The following is a 23,337-nucleotide window of genomic DNA, read 5'->3' as shown; positions in this document are numbered from 1 at the left end:
GGTGCACATCCCTGGGTGCTCGTGGAAAGGTTTCTGCATGGTTTTCGCTGAGGAATCGTGTGTGTGCACATGGACAAAGAGAAGGCGCAGCAACCAGGTTCCAGCGCCGAAGAAGGCAAAAGGCGAGGTTTCCGGCGCTATCTCCTTCTCTCCCCAGAGCTAGTCGCGCAAAGCAAGCCGCTAAGCCGGCGACCGGCAAGAGAGCTACAACGAAGCATGCCGAACGGAGAAAATAGCAGCAGCTCATCTGTTCACACCTTGTTTCTGCCATGTGCTTGAACGCCAAGACGTTCGCGCTTCTGTGAGATGAAAGACGTCCTTCTGCATATGTGGTTGCTCACACCGGTGCACTTGTTAGTGTATCCATTCAGTCCTGGGCTGCGGGGCATTCAGAAGTGGCTCTGTGGAGACGTCTGCATAGAGGCAGCTGTCAGAACACGCACACTCGATTGTTCACCAAAACATATGCAGACGCGTCCTTAGCCTGTAGATTTGGATGCACAGAGTTCCCTGTGTTCGCAAGAGACAAGGGAATCGCGTCTGTGCGCACAGAAGCAATAGCGGACCGTTTCCCTCGGAGTGAACGCGAAAGAGCCGTCTATATACTCGCAGACATGCGAACGTGCCTCAATGCGGTCACAGAGGCAGCAGCTTTTGCACAGATGCTCCTGGTGATTCTGGCACTTTCCAGGCACACTCCTGAAAGTCGCGCACACTGCTGTTCACTCGCTAAACGACCTCTTGGGAAACACGTCTCCGGTCGACGGACCGCTCAGATTGCTTCTCGTGTAACTGTGAACTGTGTCAGCGCAGGGAATCCGTCTCTGTTGAGCAGATGTCAATCCTGCCTCGCCTTTGCTTTGTTGCCTCTACCAAGATGATTTCCCGTTTCTCTCTTCACTGGAGCAGGCAGACACAGCCAACGCACATCAAGTGTCAAGAGACACGCTCTGCTGAGCTCAACGCTTGTGCAGATGCACATGTGCGACGAAGTCAACACACGTGCTTGTGGAGAGAAAGAAAGGGACTCCCAGGCGTGTGGAGCGACGGGGAGAAAGAGCGGGCGCTGAGGAACACAGTTTCAAACAGACTGTCTCCACACAAACAGGCACCTGTCTGCAGGTATCCTAGATCTTGATTCTTGAACTTGAGGAAACACGCGTCTGAGCAAAACTCCCAAACGCTTCCAGGAAAGACACAGGCTCTCCCACAAGCACACAAGTGTTTGCCCTCAGCTATAGATCAGGGACAAGCCTGTGAAGAGCAACCAAAGAGCTCGTCCGTCTTTCCCTCAATAGATGGGAGTAGGCGCGCTTGCGGATGTGTGCGTGTGTGTGGCCACGCGTTTGCTTAGGCATCAGTGTGTGAAAAGGTAGGTGCTTTTCTCTAGCTGCGTGTGCGTGCACGTGGTGCTGGGTGCACATCCCTGGGTGCTCGTGGAAAGGTTTCTGCATGGTTTTCGCTGAGGAATCGTGTGTGTGCACATGGACAAAGAGAAGGCGCAGCAACCAGGTTCCAGCGCCGAAGAAGGCAAAAGGCGAGGTTTCCGGCGCTATCTCCTTCTCTCCCCAGAGCTAGTCGCGCAAAGCAAGCCGCTAAGCCGGCGACCGGCAAGAGAGCTACAACGAAGCATGCCGAACGGAGAAAATAGCAGCAGCTCATCTGTTCACACCTTGTTTCTGCCATGTGCTTGAACGCCAAGACGTTCGCGCTTCTGTGAGATGAAAGACGTCCTTCTGCATATGTGGTTGCTCACACCGGTGCACTTGTTAGTGTATCCATTCAGTCCTGGGCTGCGGGGCATTCAGAAGTGGCTCTGTGGAGACGTCTGCATAGAGGCAGCTGTCAGAACACGCACACTCGATTGTTCACCAAAACATATGCAGACGCGTCCTTAGCCTGTAGATTTGGATGCACAGAGTTCCCTGTGTTCGCAAGAGACAAGGGAATCGCGTCTGTGCGCACAGAAGCAATAGCGGACCGTTTCCCTCGGAGTGAACGCGAAAGAGCCGTCTATATACTCGCAGACACGCGAACGTGCCTCAATGCGGTCACAGAGGCAGCAGCTTTTGCACAGATGCTCCTGGTGATTCTGGCACTTTCCAGGCACACTCCTGAAAGTCGCGCACACTGCTGTTCACTCGCTAAACGACCTCTTGGGAAACACGTCTCCGGTCGACGGACCGCTCAGATTGCTTCTCGTGTAACTGTGAACTGTGTCAGCGCAGGGAATCCGTCTCTGTTGAGCAGATGTCAATCCTGCCTCGCCTTTGCTTTGTTGCCTCTACCAAGATGATTTCCCGTTTCTCTCTTCACTGGAGCAGGCAGACACAGCCAACGCACATCAAGTGTCAAGAGACACGCTCTGCTGAGCTCAACGCTTGTGCAGATGCACATGTGCGACGAAGTCAACACACGTGCTTGTGGAGAGAAAGAAAGGGACTCCCAGGCGTGTGGAGCGACGGGGAGAAAGAGCGGGCGCTGAGGAACACAGTTTCAAACAGACTGTCTCCACACAAACAGGCACCTGTCTGCAGGTATCCTAGATCTTGATTCTTGAACTTGAGGAAACACGCGTCTGAGCAAAACTCCCAAACGCTTCCAGGAAAGACACAGGCTCTCCCACAAGCACACAAGTGTTTGCCCTCAGCTATAGATCAGGGACAAGCCTGTGAAGAGCAACCAAAGAGCTCGTCCGTCTTTCCCTCAATAGATGGGAGTAGGCGCGCTTGCGGATGTGTGCGTGTGTGTGGCCACGCGTTTGCTTAGGCATCAGTGTGTGAAAAGGTAGGTGCTTTTCTCTAGCTGCGTGTGCGTGCACGTGGTGCTGGGTGCACATCCCTGGGTGCTCGTGGAAAGGTTTCTGCATGGTTTTCGCTGAGGAATCGTGTGTGTGCACATGGACAAAGAGAAGGCGCAGCAACCAGGTTCCAGCGCCGAAGAAGGCAAAAGGCGAGGTTTCCGGCGCTATCTCCTTCTCTCCCCAGAGCTAGTCGCGCAAAGCAAGCCGCTAAGCCGGCGACCGGCAAGAGAGCTACAACGAAGCATGCCGAACGGAGAAAATAGCAGCAGCTCATCTGTTCACACCTTGTTTCTGCCATGTGCTTGAACGCCAAGACGTTCGCGCTTCTGTGAGATGAAAGACGTCCTTCTGCATATGTGGTTGCTCACACCGGTGCACTTGTTAGTGTATCCATTCAGTCCTGGGCTGCTGGGCATTCAGAAGTGGCTCTGTGGAGACGTCTGCATAGAGGCAGCTGTCAGAACACGCACACTCGATTGTTCACCAAAACATATGCAGACGCGTCCTTAGCCTGTAGATTTGGATGCACAGAGTTCCCTGTGTTCGCAAGAGACAAGGGAATCGCGTCTGTGCGCACAGAAGCAATAGCGGACCGTTTCCCTCGGAGTGAACGCGAAAGAGCCGTCTATATACTCGCAGACACGCGAACGTGCCTCAATGCGGTCACAGAGGCAGCAGCTTTTGCACAGATGCTCCTGGTGATTCTGGCACTTTCCAGGCACACTCCTGAAAGTCGCGCACACTGCTGTTCACTCGCTAAACGACCTCTTGGGAAACACGTCTCCGGTCGACGGACCGCTCAGATTGCTTCTCGTGTAACTGTGAACTGTGTCAGCGCAGGGAATCCGTCTCTGTTGAGCAGATGTCAATCCTGCCTCGCCTTTGCTTTGTTGCCTCTACCAAGATGATTTCCCGTTTCTCTCTTCACTGGAGCAGGCAGACACAGCCAACGCACATCAAGTGTCAAGAGACACGCTCTGCTGAGCTCAACGCTTGTGCAGATGCACATGTGCGACGAAGTCAACACACGTGCTTGTGGAGAGAAAGAAAGGGACTCCCAGGCGTGTGGAGCGACGGGGAGAAAGAGCGGGCGCTGAGGAACACAGTTTCAAACAGACTGTCTCCACACAAACAGGCACCTGTCTGCAGGTATCCTAGATCTTGATTCTTGAACTTGAGGAAACACGCGTCTGAGCAAAACTCCCAAACGCTTCCAGGAAAGACACAGGCTCTCCCACAAGCACACAAGTGTTTGCCCTCAGCTATAGATCAGGGACAAGCCTGTGAAGAGCAACCAAAGAGCTCGTCCGTCTTTCCCTCAATAGATGGGAGTAGGCGCGCTTGCGGATGTGTGCGTGTGTGTGGCCACGCGTTTGCTTAGGCATCAGTGTGTGAAAAGGTAGGTGCTTTTCTCTAGCTGCGTGTGCGTGCACGTGGTGCTGGGTGCACATCCCTGGGTGCTCGTGGAAAGGTTTCTGCATGGTTTTCGCTGAGGAATCGTGTGTGTGCACATGGACAAAGAGAAGGCGCAGCAACCAGGTTCCAGCGCCGAAGAAGGCAAAAGGCGAGGTTTCCGGCGCTATCTCCTTCTCTCCCCAGAGCTAGTCGCGCAAAGCAAGCCGCTAAGCCGGCGACCGGCAAGAGAGCTACAACGAAGCATGCCGAACGGAGAAAATAGCAGCAGCTCATCTGTTCACACCTTGTTTCTGCCATGTGCTTGAACGCCAAGACGTTCGCGCTTCTGTGAGATGAAAGACGTCCTTCTGCATATGTGCTTGCTCACACCGGTGCACTTGTTAGTGTATCCATTCAGTCCTGGGCTGCGGGGCATTCAGAAGTGGCTCTGTGGAGACGTCTGCATAGAGGCAGCTGTCAGAACACGCACACTCGATTGTTCACCAAAACATATGCAGACGCGTCCTTAGCCTGTAGATTTGGATGCACAGAGTTCCCTGTGTTCGCAAGAGACAAGGGAATCGCGTCTGTGCGCACAGAAGCAATAGCGGACCGTTTCCCTCGGAGTGAACGCGAAAGAGCCGTCTATATACTCGCAGACACGCGAACGTGCCTCAATGCGGTCACAGAGGCAGCAGCTTTTGCACAGATGCTCCTGGTGATTCTGGCACTTTCCAGGCACACTCCTGAAAGTCGCGCACACTGCTGTTCACTCGCTAAACGACCTCTTGGGAAACACGTCTCCGGTCGACGGACCGCTCAGATTGCTTCTCGTGTAACTGTGAACTGTGTCAGCGCAGGGAATCCGTCTCTGTTGAGCAGATGTCAATCCTGCCTCGCCTTTGCTTTGTTGCCTCTACCAAGATGATTTCCCGTTTCTCTCTTCACTGGAGCAGGCAGACACAGCCAACGCACATCAAGTGTCAAGAGACACGCTCTGCTGAGCTCAACGCTTGTGCAGATGCACATGTGCGACGAAGTCAACACACGTGCTTGTGGAGAGAAAGAAAGGGACTCCCAGGCGTGTGGAGCGACGGGGAGAAAGAGCGGGCGCTGAGGAACACAGTTTCAAACAGACTGTCTCCACACAAACAGGCACCTGTCTGCAGGTATCCTAGATCTTGATTCTTGAACTTGAGGAAACACGCGTCTGAGCAAAACTCCCAAACGCTTCCAGGAAAGACACAGGCTCTCCCACAAGCACACAAGTGTTTGCCCTCAGCTATAGATCAGGGACAAGCCTGTGAAGAGCAACCAAAGAGCTCGTCCGTCTTTCCCTCAATAGATGGGAGTAGGCGCGCTTGCGGATGTGTGCGTGTGTGTGGCCACGCGTTTGCTTAGGCATCAGAGTGTGAAAAGGTAGGTGCTTTTCTCTAGCTGCGTGTGCGTGCACGTGGTGCTGGGTGCACATCCCTGGGTGCTCGTGGAAAGGTTTCTGCATGGTTTTCGCTGAGGAATCGTGTGTGTGCACATGGACAAAGAGAAGGCGCAGCAACCAGGTTCCAGCGCCGAAGAAGGCAAAAGGCGAGGTTTCCGGCGCTATCTCCTTCTCTCCCCAGAGCTAGTCGCGCAAAGCAAGCCGCTAAGCCGGCGACCGGCAAGAGAGCTACAACGAAGCATGCCGAACGGAGAAAATAGCAGCAGCTCATCTGTTCACACCTTGTTTCTGCCATGTGCTTGAACGCCAAGACGTTCGCGCTTCTGTGAGATGAAAGACGTCCTTCTGCATATGTGGTTGCTCACACCGGTGCACTTGTTAGTGTATCCATTCAGTCCTGGGCTGCGGGGCATTCAGAAGTGGCTCTGTGGAGACGTCTGCATAGAGGCAGCTGTCAGAACACGCACACTCGATTGTTCACCAAAACATATGCAGACGCGTCCTTAGCCTGTAGATTTGGATGCACAGAGTTCCCTGTGTTCGCAAGAGACAAGGGAATCGCGTCTGTGCGCACAGAAGCAATAGCGGACCGTTTCCCTCGGAGTGAACGCGAAAGAGCCGTCTATATACTCGCAGACACGCGAACGTGCCTCAATGCGGTCACAGAGGCAGCAGCTTTTGCACAGATGCTCCTGGTGATTCTGGCACTTTCCAGGCACACTCCTGAAAGTCGCGCACACTGCTGTTCACTCGCTAAACGACCTCTTGGGAAACACGTCTCCGGTCGACGGACCGCTCAGATTGCTTCTCGTGTAACTGTGAACTGTGTCAGCGCAGGGAATCCGTCTCTGTTGAGCAGATGTCAATCCTGCCTCGCCTTTGCTTTGTTGCCTCTACCAAGATGATTTCCCGTTTCTCTCTTCACTGGAGCAGGCAGACACAGCCAACGCACATCAAGTGTCAAGAGACACGCTCTGCTGAGCTCAACGCTTGTGCAGATGCACATGTGCGACGAAGTCAACACACGTGCTTGTGGAGAGAAAGAAAGGGACTCCCAGGCGTGTGGAGCGACGGGGAGAAAGAGCGGGCGCTGAGGAACACAGTTTCAAACAGACTGTCTCCACACAAACAGGCACCTGTCTGCAGGTATCCTAGATCTTGATTCTTGAACTTGAGGAAACACGCGTCTGAGCAAAACTCCCAAACGCTTCCAGGAAAGACACAGGCTCTCCCACAAGCACACAAGTGTTTGCCCTCAGCTATAGATCAGGGACAAGCCTGTGAAGAGCAACCAAAGAGCTCGTCCGTCTTTCCCTCAATAGATGGGAGTAGGCGCGCTTGCGGATGTGTGCGTGTGTGTGGCCACGCGTTTGCTTAGGCATCAGAGTGTGAAAAGGTAGGTGCTTTTCTCTAGCTGCGTGTGCGTGCACGTGGTGCTGGGTGCACATCCCTGGGTGCTCGTGGAAAGGTTTCTGCATGGTTTTCGCTGAGGAATCGTGTGTGTGCACATGGACAAAGAGAAGGCGCAGCAACCAGGTTCCAGCGCCGAAGAAGGCAAAAGGCGAGGTTTCCGGCGCTATCTCCTTCTCTCCCCAGAGCTAGTCGCGCAAAGCAAGCCGCTAAGCCGGCGACCGGCAAGAGAGCTACAACGAAGCATGCCGAACGGAGAAAATAGCAGCAGCTCATCTGTTCACACCTTGTTTCTGCCATGTGCTTGAACGCCAAGACGTTCGCGCTTCTGTGAGATGAAAGACGTCCTTCTGCATATGTGGTTGCTCACACCGGTGCACTTGTTAGTGTATCCATTCAGTCCTGGGCTGCGGGGCATTCAGAAGTGGCTCTGTGGAGACGTCTGCATAGAGGCAGCTGTCAGAACACGCACACTCGATTGTTCACCAAAACATATGCAGACGCGTCCTTAGCCTGTAGATTTGGATGCACAGAGTTCCCTGTGTTCGCAAGAGACAAGGGAATCGCGTCTGTGCGCACAGAAGCAATAGCGGACCGTTTCCCTCGGAGTGAACGCGAAAGAGCCGTCTATATACTCGCAGACACGCGAACGTGCCTCAATGCGGTCACAGAGGCAGCAGCTTTTGCACAGATGCTCCTGGTGATTCTGGCACTTTCCAGGCACACTCCTGAAAGTCGCGCACACTGCTGTTCACTCGCTAAACGACCTCTTGGGAAACACGTCTCCGGTCGACGGACCGCTCAGATTGCTTCTCGTGTAACTGTGAACTGTGTCAGCGCAGGGAATCCGTCTCTGTTGAGCAGATGTCAATCCTGCCTCGCCTTTGCTTTGTTGCCTCTACCAAGATGATTTCCCGTTTCTCTCTTCACTGGAGCAGGCAGACACAGCCAACGCACATCAAGTGTCAAGAGACACGCTCTGCTGAGCTCAACGCTTGTGCAGATGCACATGTGCGACGAAGTCAACACACGTGCTTGTGGAGAGAAAGAAAGGGACTCCCAGGCGTGTGGAGCGACGGGGAGAAAGAGCGGGCGCTGAGGAACACAGTTTCAAACAGACTGTCTCCACACAAACAGGCACCTGTCTGCAGGTATCCTAGATCTTGATTCTTGAACTTGAGGAAACACGCGTCTGAGCAAAACTCCCAAACGCTTCCAGGAAAGACACAGGCTCTCCCACAAGCACACAAGTGTTTGCCCTCAGCTATAGATCAGGGACAAGCCTGTGAAGAGCAACCAAAGAGCTCGTCCGTCTTTCCCTCAATAGATGGGAGTAGGCGCGCTTGCGGATGTGTGCGTGTGTGTGGCCACGCGTTTGCTTAGGCATCAGAGTGTGAAAAGGTAGGTGCTTTTCTCTAGCTGCGTGTGCGTGCACGTGGTGCTGGGTGCACATCCCTGGGTGCTCGTGGAAAGGTTTCTGCATGGTTTTCGCTGAGGAATCGTGTGTGTGCACATGGACAAAGAGAAGGCGCAGCAACCAGGTTCCAGCGCCGAAGAAGGCAAAAGGCGAGGTTTCCGGCGCTATCTCCTTCTCTCCCCAGAGCTAGTCGCGCAAAGCAAGCCGCTAAGCCGGCGACCGGCAAGAGAGCTACAACGAAGCATGCCGAACGGAGAAAATAGCAGCAGCTCATCTGTTCACACCTTGTTTCTGCCATGTGCTTGAACGCCAAGACGTTCGCGCTTCTGTGAGATGAAAGACGTCCTTCTGCATATGTGGTTGCTCACACCGGTGCACTTGTTAGTGTATCCATTCAGTCCTGGGCTGCGGGGCATTCAGAAGTGGCTCTGTGGAGACGTCTGCATAGAGGCAGCTGTCAGAACACGCACACTCGATTGTTCACCAAAACATATGCAGACGCGTCCTTAGCCTGTAGATTTGGATGCACAGAGTTCCCTGTGTTCGCAAGAGACAAGGGAATCGCGTCTGTGCGCACAGAAGCAATAGCGGACCGTTTCCCTCGGAGTGAACGCGAAAGAGCCGTCTATATACTCGCAGACACGCGAACGTGCCTCAATGCGGTCACAGAGGCAGCAGCTTTTGCACAGATGCTCCTGGTGATTCTGGCACTTTCCAGGCACACTCCTGAAAGTCGCGCACACTGCTGTTCACTCGCTAAACGACCTCTTGGGAAACACGTCTCCGGTCGACGGACCGCTCAGATTGCTTCTCGTGTAACTGTGAACTGTGTCAGCGCAGGGAATCCGTCTCTGTTGAGCAGATGTCAATCCTGCCTCGGTTTAGCTTTGTTGCCTCTACCAAGATGATTTCCCGTTTCTCTCTTCACTGGAGCAGGCAGACACAGCCAACGCACATCAAGTGTCAAGAGACACGCTCTGCTGAGCTCAACGCTTGTGCAGATGCACATGTGCGACGAAGTCAACACACGTGCTTGTGGAGAGAAAGAAAGGGACTCCCAGGCGTGTGGAGCGACGGGGAGAAAGAGCGGGCGCTGAGGAACACAGTTTCAAACAGACTGTCTCCACACAAACAGGCACCTGTCTGCAGGTATCCTAGATCTTGATTCTTGAACTTGAGGAAACACGCGTCTGAGCAAAACTCCCAAACGCTTCCAGGAAAGACACAGGCTCTCCCACAAGCACACAAGTGTTTGCCCTCAGCTATAGATCAGGGACAAGCCTGTGAAGAGCAACCAAAGAGCTCGTCCGTCTTTCCCTCAATAGATGGGAGTAGGCGCGCTTGCGGATGTGTGCGTGTGTGTGGCCACGCGTTTGCTTAGGCATCAGAGTGTGAAAAGGTAGGTGCTTTTCTCTAGCTGCGTGTGCGTGCACGTGGTGCTGGGTGCACATCCCTGGGTGCTCGTGGAAAGGTTTCTGCATGGTTTTCGCTGAGGAATCGTGTGTGTGCACATGGACAAAGAGAAGGCGCAGCAACCAGGTTCCAGCGCCGAAGAAGGCAAAAGGCGAGGTTTCCGGCGCTATCTCCTTCTCTCCCCAGAGCTAGTCGCGCAAAGCAAGCCGCTAAGCCGGCGACCGGCAAGAGAGCTACAACGAAGCATGCCGAACGGAGAAAATAGCAGCAGCTCATCTGTTCACACCTTGTTTCTGCCATGTGCTTGAACGCCAAGACGTTCGCGCTTCTGTGAGATGAAAGACGTCCTTCTGCATATGTGGTTGCTCACACCGGTGCACTTGTTAGTGTATCCATTCAGTCCTGGGCTGCGGGGCATTCAGAAGTGGCTCTGTGGAGACGTCTGCATAGAGGCAGCTGTCAGAACACGCACACTCGATTGTTCACCAAAACATATGCAGACGCGTCCTTAGCCTGTAGATTTGGATGCACAGAGTTCCCTGTGTTCGCAAGAGACAAGGGAATCGCGTCTGTGCGCACAGAAGCAATAGCGGACCGTTTCCCTCGGAGTGAACGCGAAAGAGCCGTCTATATACTCGCAGACACGCGAACGTGCCTCAATGCGGTCACAGAGGCAGCAGCTTTTGCACAGATGCTCCTGGTGATTCTGGCACTTTCCAGGCACACTCCTGAAAGTCGCGCACACTGCTGTTCACTCGCTAAACGACCTCTTGGGAAACACGTCTCCGGTCGACGGACCGCTCAGATTGCTTCTCGTGTAACTGTGAACTGTGTCAGCGCAGGGAATCCGTCTCTGTTGAGCAGATGTCAATCCTGCCTCGCCTTTGCTTTGTTGCCTCTACCAAGATGATTTCCCGTTTCTCTCTTCACTGGAGCAGGCAGACACAGCCAACGCACATCAAGTGTCAAGAGACACGCTCTGCTGAGCTCAACGCTTGTGCAGATGCACATGTGCGACGAAGTCAACACACGTGCTTGTGGAGAGAAAGAAAGGGACTCCCAGGCGTGTGGAGCGACGGGGAGAAAGAGCGGGCGCTGAGGAACACAGTTTCAAACAGACTGTCTCCACACAAACAGGCACCTGTCTGCAGGTATCCTAGATCTTGATTCTTGAACTTGAGGAAACACGCGTCTGAGCAAAACTCCCAAACGCTTCCAGGAAAGACACAGGCTCTCCCACAAGCACACAAGTGTTTGCCCTCAGCTATAGATCAGGGACAAGCCTGTGAAGAGCAACCAAAGAGCTCGTCCGTCTTTCCCTCAATAGATGGGAGTAGGCGCGCTTGCGGATGTGTGCGTGTGTGTGGCCACGCGTTTGCTTAGGCATCAGAGTGTGAAAAGGTAGGTGCTTTTCTCTAGCTGCGTGTGCGTGCACGTGGTGCTGGGTGCACATCCCTGGGTGCTCGTGGAAAGGTTTCTGCATGGTTTTCGCTGAGGAATCGTGTGTGTGCACATGGACAAAGAGAAGGCGCAGCAACCAGGTTCCAGCGCCGAAGAAGGCAAAAGGCGAGGTTTCCGGCGCTATCTCCTTCTCTCCCCAGAGCTAGTCGCGCAAAGCAAGCCGCTAAGCCGGCGACCGGCAAGAGAGCTACAACGAAGCATGCGGAACGGAGAAAATAGCAGCAGCTCATCTGTTCACACCTTGTTTCTGCCATGTGCTTGAACGCCAAGACGTTCGCGCTTCTGTGAGATGAAAGACGTCCTTCTGCATATGTGGTTGCTCACACCGGTGCACTTGTTAGTGTATCCATTCAGTCCTGGGCTGCGGGGCATTCAGAAGTGGCTCTGTGGAGACGTCTGCATAGAGGCAGCTGTCAGAACACGCACACTCGATTGTTCACCAAAACATATGCAGACGCGTCCTTAGCCTGTAGATTTGGATGCACAGAGTTCCCTGTGTTCGCAAGAGACAAGGGAATCGCGTCTGTGCGCACAGAAGCAATAGCGGACCGTTTCCCTCGGAGTGAACGCGAAAGAGCCGTCTATATACTCGCAGACACGCGAACGTGCCTCAATGCGGTCACAGAGGCAGCAGCTTTTGCACAGATGCTCCTGGTGATTCTGGCACTTTCCAGGCACACTCCTGAAAGTCGCGCACACTGCTGTTCACTCGCTAAACGACCTCTTGGGAAACACGTCTCCGGTCGACGGACCGCTCAGATTGCTTCTCGTGTAACTGTGAACTGTGTCAGCGCAGGGAATCCGTCTCTGTTGAGCAGATGTCAATCCTGCCTCGCCTTTGCTTTGTTGCCTCTACCAAGATGATTTCCCGTTTCTCTCTTCACTGGAGCAGGCAGACACAGCCAACGCACATCAAGTGTCAAGAGACACGCTCTGCTGAGCTCAACGCTTGTGCAGATGCACATGTGCGACGAAGTCAACACACGTGCTTGTGGAGAGAAAGAAAGGGACTCCCAGGCGTGTGGAGCGACGGGGAGAAAGAGCGGGCGCTGAGGAACACAGTTTCAAACAGACTGTCTCCACACAAACAGGCACCTGTCTGCAGGTATCCTAGATCTTGATTCTTGAACTTGAGGAAACACGCGTCTGAGCAAAACTCCCAAACGCTTCCAGGAAAGACACAGGCTCTCCCACAAGCACACAAGTGTTTGCCCTCAGCTATAGATCAGGGACAAGCCTGTGAAGAGCAACCAAAGAGCTCGTCCGTCTTTCCCTCAATAGATGGGAGTAGGCGCGCTTGCGGATGTGTGCGTGTGTGTGGCCACGCGTTTGCTTAGGCATCAGAGTGTGAAAAGGTAGGTGCTTTTCTCTAGCTGCGTGTGCGTGCACGTGGTGCTGGGTGCACATCCCTGGGTGCTCGTGGAAAGGTTTCTGCATGGTTTTCGCTGAGGAATCGTGTGTGTGCACATGGACAAAGAGAAGGCGCAGCAACCAGGTTCCAGCGCCGAAGAAGGCAAAAGGCGAGGTTTCCGGCGCTATCTCCTTCTCTCCCCAGAGCTAGTCGCGCAAAGCAAGCCGCTAAGCCGGCGACCGGCAAGAGAGCTACAACGAAGCATGCCGAACGGAGAAAATAGCAGCAGCTCATCTGTTCACACCTTGTTTCTGCCATGTGCTTGAACGCCAAGACGTTCGCGCTTCTGTGAGATGAAAGACGTCCTTCTGCATATGTGGTTGCTCACACCGGTGCACTTGTTAGTGTATCCATTCAGTCCTGGGCTGCGGGGCATTCAGAAGTGGCTCTGTGGAGACGTCTGCATAGAGGCAGCTGTCAGAACACGCACACTCGATTGTTCACCAAAACATATGCAGACGCGTCCTTAGCCTGTAGATTTGGATGCACAGAGTTCCCTGTGTTCGCAAGAGACAAGGGAATCGCGTCTGTGCGCACAGAAGCAATAGCGGACCGTTTCCCTCGGAGTGAACGCGAAAGAGCCGTCTATATACTCGCAGACACGCGAACGTGCCTCAATGCGGTCACAGAGGCAGCAGCTTTTGCACAGATGCTCCTGGTGATTCTGGCACTTTCCAGGCACACTCCTGAAAGTCGCGCACACTGCTGTTCACTCGCTAAACGACCTCTTGGGAAACACGTCTCCGGTCGACGGACCGCTCAGATTGCTTCTCGTGTAACTGTGAACTGTGTCAGCGCAGGGAATCCGTCTCTGTTGAGCAGATGTCAATCCTGCCTCGCTTTTGCTTTGTTGCCTCTACCAAGATGATTTCCCGTTTCTCTCTTCACTGGAGCAGGCAGACACAGCCAACGCACATCAAGTGTCAAGAGACACGCTCTGCTGAGCTCAACGCTTGTGCAGATGCACATGTGCGACGAAGTCAACACACGTGCTTGTGGAGAGAAAGAAAGGGACTCCCAGGCGTGTGGAGCGACGGGGAGAAAGAGCGGGCGCTGAGGAACACAGTTTCAAACAGACTGTCTCCACACAAACAGGCACCTGTCTGCAGGTATCCTAGATCTTGATTCTTGAACTTGAGGAAACACGCGTCTGAGCAAAACTCCCAAACGCTTCCAGGAAAGACACAGGCTCTCCCACAAGCACACAAGTGTTTGCCCTCAGCTATAGATCAGGGACAAGCCTGTGAAGAGCAACCAAAGAGCTCGTCCGTCTTTCTCTCAGTAGATGGGAGTAGGCGCGCTTGCGGATGTGTGCGTGTGTGTGGCCACGCGTTTGCTTAGGCATCAGTGTGTGAAAAGGTAGGTGCTTTTCTCTAGCTGCGTGTGCGTGCACGTGGTGCTGGGTGCACATCCCTGGGTGCTCGTGGAAAGGTTTCTGCATGGTTTTCGCTGAGGAATCGTGTGTGTGCACATGGACAAAGAGAAGGCGCAGCAACCAGGTTCCAGCGCCGAAGAAGGCAAAAGGCGAGGTTTCCGGCGCTATCTCCTTCTCTCCCCAGAGCTAGTCGCGCAAAGCAAGCCGCTAAGCCGGCGACCGGCAAGAGAGCTACAACGAAGCATGCCGAACGGAGAAAATAGCAGCAGCTCATCTGTTCACACCTTGTTTCTGCCATGTGCTTGAACGCCAAGACGTTCGCGCTTCTGTGAGATGAAAGACGTCCTTCTGCATATGTGGTTGCTCACACCGGTGCACTTGTTAGTGTATCCATTCAGTCCTGGGCTGCGGGGCATTCAGAAGTGGCTCTGTGGAGACGTCTGCATAGAGGCAGCTGTCAGAACACGCACACTCGATTGTTCACCAAAACATATGCAGACGCGTCCTTAGCCTGTAGATTTGGATGCACAGAGTTCCCTGTGTTCGCAAGAGACAAGGGAATCGCGTCTGTGCGCACAGAAGCAATAGCGGACCGTTTCCCTCGGAGTGAACGCGAAAGAGCCGTCTATATACTCGCAGACACGCGAACGTGCCTCAATGCGGTCACAGAGGCAGCAGCTTTTGCACAGATGCTCCTGGTGATTCTGGCACTTTCCAGGCACACTCCTGAAAGTCGCGCACACTGCTGTTCACTCGCTAAACGACCTCTTGGGAAACACGTCTCCGGTCGACGGACCGCTCAGATTGCTTCTCGTGTAACTGTGAACTGTGTCAGCGCAGGGAATCCGTCTCTGTTGAGCAGATGTCAATCCTGCCTCGCCTTTGCTTTGTTGCCTCTACCAAGATGATTTCCCGTTTCTCTCTTCACTGGAGCAGGCAGACACAGCCAACGCACATCAAGTGTCAAGAGACACGCTCTGCTGAGCTCAACGCTTGTGCAGATGCACATGTGCGACGAAGTCAACACACGTGCTTGTGGAGAGAAAGAAAGGGACTCCCAGGCGTGTGGAGCGACGGGGAGAAAGAGCGGGCGCTGAGGAACACAGTTTCAAACAGACTGTCTCCACACAAACAGGCACCTGTCTGCAGGTATCCTAGATCTTGATTCTTGAACTTGAGGAAACACGCGTCTGAGCAAAACTCCCAAACGCTTCCAGGAAAGACACAGGCTCTCCCACAAGCACACAAGTGTTTGCCCTCAGCTATAGATCAGGGACAAGCCTGTGAAGAGCAACCAAAGAGCTCGTCCGTCTTTCCCTCAATAGATGGGAGTAGGCGCGCTTGCGGATGTGTGCGTGTGTGTGGCCACGCGTTTGCTTAGGCATCAGAGTGTGAAAAGGTAGGTGCTTTTCTCTAGCTGCGTGTGCGTGCACGTGGTGCTGGGTGCACATCCCTGGGTGCTCGTGGAAAGGTTTCTGCATGGTTTTCGCTGAGGAATCGTGTGTGTGCACATGGACAAAGAGAAGGCGCAGCAACCAGGTTCCAGCGCCGAAGAAGGCAAAAGGCGAGGTTTCCGGCGCTATCTCCTTCTCTCCCCAGAGCTAGTCGCGCAAAGCAAGCCGCTAAGCCGGCGACCGGCAAGAGAGCTACAACGAAGCATGCCGAACGGAGAAAATAGCAGCAGCTCATCTGTTCACACCTTGTTTCTGCCATGTGCTTGAACGCCAAGACGTTCGCGCTTCTGTGAGATGAAAGACGTCCTTCTGCATATGTGGTTGCTCACACCGGTGCACTTGTTAGTGTATCCATTCAGTCCTGGGCTGCGGGGCATTCAGAAGTGGCTCTGTGGAGACGTCTGCATAGAGGCAGCTGTCAGAACACGCACACTCGATTGTTCACCAAAACATATGCAGACGCGTCCTTAGCCTGTAGATTTGGATGCACAGAGTTCCCTGTGTTCGCAAGAGACAAGGGAATCGCGTCTGTGCGCACAGAAGCAATAGCGGACCGTTTCCCTCGGAGTGAACGCGAAAGAGCCGTCTATATACTCGCAGACACGCGAACGTGCCTCAATGCGGTCACAGAGGCAGCAGCTTTTGCACAGATGCTCCTGGTGATTCTGGCACTTTCCAGGCACACTCCTGAAAGTCGCGCACACTGCTGTTCACTCGCTAAACGACCTCTTGGGAAACACGTCTCCGGTCGACGGACCGCTCAGATTGCTTCTCGTGTAACTGTGAACTGTGTCAGCGCAGGGAATCCGTCTCTGTTGAGCAGATGTCAATCCTGCCTCGCCTTTGCTTTGTTGCCTCTACCAAGATGATTTCCCGTTTCTCTCTTCACTGGAGCAGGCAGACACAGCCAACGCACATCAAGTGTCAAGAGACACGCTCTGCTGAGCTCAACGCTTGTGCAGATGCACATGTGCGACGAAGTCAACACACGTGCTTGTGGAGAGAAAGAAAGGGACTCCCAGGCGTGTGGAGCGACGGGGAGAAAGAGCGGGCGCTGAGGAACACAGTTTCAAACAGACTGTCTCCACACAAACAGGCACCTGTCTGCAGGTATCCTAGATCTTGATTCTTGAACTTGAGGAAACACGCGTCTGAGCAAAACTCCCAAACGCTTCCAGGAAAGACACAGGCTCTCCCACAAGCACACAAGTGTTTGCCCTCAGCTATAGATCAGGGACAAGCCTGTGAAGAGCAACCAAAGAGCTCGTCCGTCTTTCCCTCAATAGATGGGAGTAGGCGCGCTTGCGGATGTGTGCGTGTGTGTGGCCACGCGTTTGCTTAGGCATCAGAGTGTGAAAAGGTAGGTGCTTTTCTCTAGCTGCGTGTGCGTGCACGTGGTGCTGGGTGCACATCCCTGGGTGCTCGTGGAAAGGTTTCTGCATGGTTTTCGCTGAGGAATCGTGTGTGTGCACATGGACAAAGAGAAGGCGCAGCAACCAGGTTCCAGCGCCGAAGAAGGCAAAAGGCGAGGTTTCCGGCGCTATCTCCTTCTCTCCCCAGAGCTAGTCGCGCAAAGCAAGCCGCTAAGCCGGCGACCGGCAAGAGAGCTACAACGAAGCATGCCGAACGGAGAAAATAGCAGCAGCTCATCTGTTCACACCTTGTTTCTGCCATGTGCTTGAACGCCAAGACGTTCGCGCTTCTGTGAGATGAAAGACGTCCTTCTGCATATGTGGTTGCTCACACCGGTGCACTTGTTAGTGTATCCATTCAGTCCTGGGCTGCGGGGCATTCAGAAGTGGCTCTGTGGAGACGTCTGCATAGAGGCAGCTGTCAGAACACGCACACTCGATTGTTCACCAAAACATATGCAGACGCGTCCTTAGCCTGTAGATTTGGATGCACAGAGTTCCCTGTGTTCGCAAGAGACAAGGGAATCGCGTCTGTGCGCACAGAAGCAATAGCGGACCGTTTCCCTCGGAGTGAACGCGAAAGAGCCGTCTATATACTCGCAGACACGCGAACGTGCCTCAATGCGGTCACAGAGGCAGCAGCTTTTGCACAGATGCTCCTGGTGATTCTGGCACTTTCCAGGCACACTCCTGAAAGTCGCGCACACTGCTGTTCACTCGCTAAACGACCTCTTGGGAAACACGTCTCCGGTCGACGGACCGCTCAGATTGCTTCTCGTGTAACTGTGAACTGTGTCAGCGCAGGGAATCCGTCTCTGTTGAGCAGATGTCAATCCTGCCCTCGCCTTTGCTTTGTTGCCTCTACCAAGATGATTTCCCGTTTCTCTCTTCACTGGAGCAGGCAGACACAGCCAACGCACATCAAGTGTCAAGAGACACGCTCTGCTGAGCTCAACGCTTGTGCAGATGCACATGTGCGACGAAGTCAACACACGTGCTTGTGGAGAGAAAGAAAGGGACTCCCAGGCGTGTGGAGCGACGGGGAGAAAGAGCGGGCGCTGAGGAACACAGTTTCAAACAGACTGTCTCCACACAAACAGGCACCTGTCTGCAGGTATCCTAGATCTTGATTCTTGAACTTGAGGAAACACGCGTCTGAGCAAAACTCCCAAACGCTTCCAGGAAAGACACAGGCTCTCCCACAAGCACACAAGTGTTTGCCCTCAGCTATAGATCAGGGACAAGCCTGTGAAGAGCAACCAAAGAGCTCGTCCGTCTTTCTCTCAGTAGATGGGAGTAGGCGCGCTTGCGGATGTGTGCGTGTGTGTGGCCACGCGTTTGCTTAGGCATCAGTGTGTGAAAAGGTAGGTGCTTTTCTCTAGCTGCGTGTGCGTGCACGTGGTGCTGGGTGCACATCCCTGGGTGCTCGTGGAAAGGTTTCTGCATGGTTTTCGCTGAGGAATCGTGTGTGTGCACATGGACAAAGAGAAGGCGCAGCAACCAGGTTCCAGCGCCGAAGAAGGCAAAAGGCGAGGTTTCCGGCGCTATCTCCTTCTCTCCCCAGAGCTAGTCGCGCAAAGCAAGCCGCTAAGCCGGCGACCGGCAAGAGAGCTACAACGAAGCATGCCGAACGGAGAAAATAGCAGCAGCTCATCTGTTCACACCTTGTTTCTGCCATGTGCTTGAACGCCAAGACGTTCGCGCTTCTGTGAGATGAAAGACGTCCTTCTGCATATGTGGTTGCTCACACCGGTGCACTTGTTAGTGTATCCATTCAGTCCTGGGCTGCGGGGCATTCAGAAGTGGCTCTGTGGAGACGTCTGCATAGAGGCAGCTGTCAGAACACGCACACTCGATTGTTCACCAAAACATATGCAGACGCGTCCTTAGCCTGTAGATTTGGATGCACAGAGTTCCCTGTGTTCGCAAGAGACAAGGAATCGCGTCTGTGCGCACAGAAGCAATAGCGGACCGTTTCCCTCGGAGTGAACGCGAAAGAGCCGTCTATATACTCGCAGACACGCGAACGTGCCTCAATGCGGTCACAGAGGCAGCAGCTTTTGCACAGATGCTCCTGGTGATTCTGGCACTTTCCAGGCACACTCCTGAAAGTCGCGCACACTGCTGTTCACTCGCTAAACGACCTCTTGGGAAACACGTCTCCGGTCGACGGACCGCTCAGATTGCTTCTCGTGTAACTGTGAACTGTGTCAGCGCAGGGAATCCGTCTCTGTTGAGCAGATGTCAATCCTGCCTCGCCTTTGCTTTGTTGCCTCTACCAAGATGATTTCCCGTTTCTCTCTTCACTGGAGCAGGCAGACACAGCCAACGCACATCAAGTGTCAAGAGACACGCTCTGCTGAGCTCAACGCTTGTGCAGATGCACATGTGCGACGAAGTCAACACACGTGCTTGTGGAGAGAAAGAAAGGGACTCCCAGGGCGTGTGGAGCGACGGGGAGAAAGAGCGTGCGCTGAGGAACACAGTTTCAAACAGACTGTCTCCACACAAACAGGCACCTGTCTGCAGGTATCCTAGATCTTGATTCTTGAACTTGAGGAAAACACGCGTCTGAGCAAAACTCCCAAACGCTTCCAGGAAAGACACAGGCTCTCCCACAAGCACACAAGTGTTTGCCCTCAGCTATAGATCAGGGACAAGCCTGTGAAGAGCAACCAAAGAGCTCGTCCGTCTTTCCCTCAATAGATGGGAGTAGGCGCGCTTGCGGATGTGTGCGTGTGTGTGGCCACGCGTTTGCTTAGGCATCAGTGTGTGAAAAGGTAGGTGCTTTTCTCTAGCTGCGTGTGCGTGCACGTGGTGCTGGGTGCACATCCCTGGGTGCTCGTGGAAAGGTTTCTGCATGGTTTTCGCTGAGGAATCGTGTGTGTGCACATGGACAAAGAGAAGGCGCAGCAACCAGGTTCCAGCGCCGAAGAAGGCAAAAGGCGAGGTTTCCGGCGCTATCTCCTTCTCTCCCCAGAGCTAGTCGCGCAAAGCAAGCCGCTAAGCCGGCGACCGGCAAGAGAGCTACAACGAAGCATGCCGAACGGAGAAAATAGCAGCAGCTCATCTGTTCACACCTTGTTCTGCCATGTGCTTGAACGCCAAGACGTTCGCGCTTCTGTGAGATGAAAGACGTCCTTCTGCATATGTGGTTGCTCACACCGGTGCACTTGTTAGTGTATCCATTCAGTCCTGGGCTGCGGGCATTCAGAAGTGGCTCTGTGGAGACGTCTGCATAGAGGCAGCTGTCAGAACACGCACACTCGATTGTTCACCAAAACATATGCAGACGCGTCCTTAGCCTGTAGATTTGGATGCACAGAGTTCCCTGTGTTCGCAAGAGACAAGGGAATCGCGTCTGTGCGCACAGAAGCAATAGCGGACCGTTTCCCTCGGAGTGAACGCGAAAGAGCCGTCTATATACTCGCAGACACGCGAACGTGCCTCAATGCGGTCACAGAGGCAGCAGCTTTGCACAGATGCTCCTGGTGATTCTGGCACTTTCCAGGCACACTCCTGAAAGTCGCGCACACTGCTGTTCACTTCGCTAAACGACCTCTTGGGAAACACGTCTCCGGTCGACGGACCGCTCAGATTGCTTCTCGTGTAACTGTGAACTGTGTCAGCGCAGGGAATCCGTCTCTGTTGAGCAGATGTCAATCCTGCTCGCCTTTGCTTTGTTGCCTCTACCAAGATGATTTCCCGTTTCTCTCTTCACTGGAGCAGGCAGACACAGCCAACGCACATCAAGTGTCAAGAGACACGCTCTGCTGAGCTCAACGCTTGTGCAGATGCACATGTGCGACGAAGTCAACACACGTGCTTGTGGAGAGAAAGAAAGGGACTCCCAGGCGTGTGGAGCGACGGGGAGAAAGAGCGGGCGCTGAGGAACACAGTTTCAAACAGACTGTCTCCACACAAACAGGCACCTGTCTGCAGGTATCCTAGATCTTGATTCTTGAACTTGAGGAAACACGCGTCTGAGCAAAACTCCCAAACGCTTCCAGGAAAGACACAGGCTCTCCCCACAAGCACACAAGTGTTTGCCCTCAGCTATAGATCAGGGACAAGCCTGTGAAGAGCAACCAAAGAGCTCGTCCGTCTTTCCCTCAATAGATGGGAGTAGGCGCGCTTGCGGATGTGTGCGTGTGTGTGGCCACGCGTTTGCTTAGGCATCAGAGTGTGAAAAGGTAGGTGCTTTTCTCTAGCTGCGTGTGCGTGCACGTGGTGCTGGGTGCACATCCCTGGGTGCTCGTGGAAAGGTTTCTGCATGGTTTTCGCTGAGGAATCGTGTGTGTGCACATGGACAAAGAGAAGGCGCAGCAACCAGGTTCCAGCGCCGAAGAAGGCAAAAGGCGAGGTTTCCGGCGCTATCTCCTTCTCTCCCCAGAGCTAGTCGCGCAAAGCAAGCCGCTAAGCCGGCGACCGGCAAGAGAGCTACAACGAAGCATGCCGAACGGAGAAAATAGCAGCAGCTCATCTGTTCACACCTTGTTTCTGCCATGTGCTTGAACGCCAAGACGTTCGCGCTTCTGTGAGATGAAAGACGTCCTTCTGCATATGTGGTTGCTCACACCGGTGCACTTGTTAGTGTATCCATTCAGTCCTGGGCTGCGGGGCATTCAGAAGTGGCTCTGTGGAGACGTCTGCATAGAGGCAGCTGTCAGAACACGCACACTCGATTGTTCACCAAAACATATGCAGACGCGTCCTTAGCCTGTAGATTTGGATGCACAGAGTTCCCTGTGTTCGCAAGAGACAAGGGAATCGCGTCTGTGCGCACAGAAGCAATAGCGGACCGTTTCCCTCGGAGTGAACGCGAAAGAGCCGTCTATATACTCGCAGACACGCGAACGTGCCTCAATGCGGTCACAGAGGCAGCAGCTTTTGCACAGATGCTCCTGGTGATTCTGGCACTTTCCAGGCACACTCCTGAAAGTCGCGCACACTGCTGTTCACTCGCTAAACGACCTCTTGGGAAACACGTCTCCGGTCGACGGACCGCTCAGATTGCTTCTCGTGTAACTGTGAACTGTGTCAGCGCAGGGAATCCGTCTCTGTTGAGCAGATGTCAATCCTGCCTCGCCTTTGCTTTGTTGCCTCTACCAAGATGATTTCCCGTTTCTCTCTTCACTGGAGCAGGCAGACACAGCCAACGCACATCAAGTGTCAAGAGACACGCTCTGCTGAGCTCAACGCTTGTGCAGATGCACATGTGCGACGAAGTCAACACACGTGCTTGTGGAGAGAAAGAAAGGGACTCCCAGGCGTGTGGAGCGACGGGGAGAAAGAGCGGGGCGCTGAGGAACACAGTTTCAAACAGACTGTCTCCACACAAACAGGCACCTGTCTGCAGGTATCCTAGATCTTGATTCTTGAACTTGAGGAAACACGCGTCTGAGCAAACTCCCAAACGCTTCCAGGAAAGACACAGGCTCTCCCACAAGCACACAAGTGTTTGCCCTCAGCTATAGATCAGGGACAAGCCTGTGAAGAGCAACCAAAGAGCTCGTCCGTCTTTCCCTCAATAGATGGGAGTAGGCGCGCTTGCGGATGTGTGCGTGTGTGTGGCCACGCGTTTGCTTAGGCATCAGTGTGTGATAAGGTAGGTGCTTTTCTCTAGCTGCGTGTGCGTGCACGTGGTGCTGGGTGCACATCCCTGGGTGCTCGTGGAAAGGTTTCTGCATGGTTTTCGCTGAGGAATCGTGTGTGTGCACATGGACAAAGAGAAGGCGCAGCAACCAGGTTCCAGCGCCGAAGAAGGCAAAAGGCGAGGTTTCCGGCGCTATCTCCTTCTCTCCCCAGAGCTAGTCGCGCAAAGCAAGCCGCTAAGCCGGCGACCGGCAAGAGAGCTACAACGAAGCATGCCGAACGGAGAAAATAGCAGCAGCTCATCTGTTCACACCTTGTTTCTGCCATGTGCTTGAACGCCAAGACGTTCGCGCTTCTGTGAGATGAAAGACGTCCTTCTGCATATGTGGTTGCTCACACCGGTGCACTTGTTAGTGTATCCATTCAGTCCTGGGCTGCGGGGCATTCAGAAGTGGCTCTGTGGAGACGTCTGCATAGAGGCAGCTGTCAGAACACGCACACTCGATTGTTCACCAAAACATATGCAGACGCGTCCTTAGCCTGTAGATTTGGATGCACAGAGTTCCCTGTGTTCGCAAGAGACAAGGGAATCGCGTCTGTGCGCACAGAAGCAATAGCGGACCGTTTCCCTCGGAGTGAACGCGAAAGAGCCGTCTATATACTCGCAGACACGCGAACGTGCCTCAATGCGGTCACAGAGGCAGCAGCTTTTGCACAGATGCTCCTGGTGATTCTGGCACTTTCCAGGCACAC

This window comes from Patagioenas fasciata, chromosome 18 (genome assembly GCF_037038585.1).
Source record: "Patagioenas fasciata isolate bPatFas1 chromosome 18, bPatFas1.hap1, whole genome shotgun sequence".
Lineage (NCBI taxonomy): Eukaryota > Metazoa > Chordata > Aves > Columbiformes > Columbidae > Patagioenas > Patagioenas fasciata.
Note: the sequence above shows the minus strand (reverse complement) of the source record.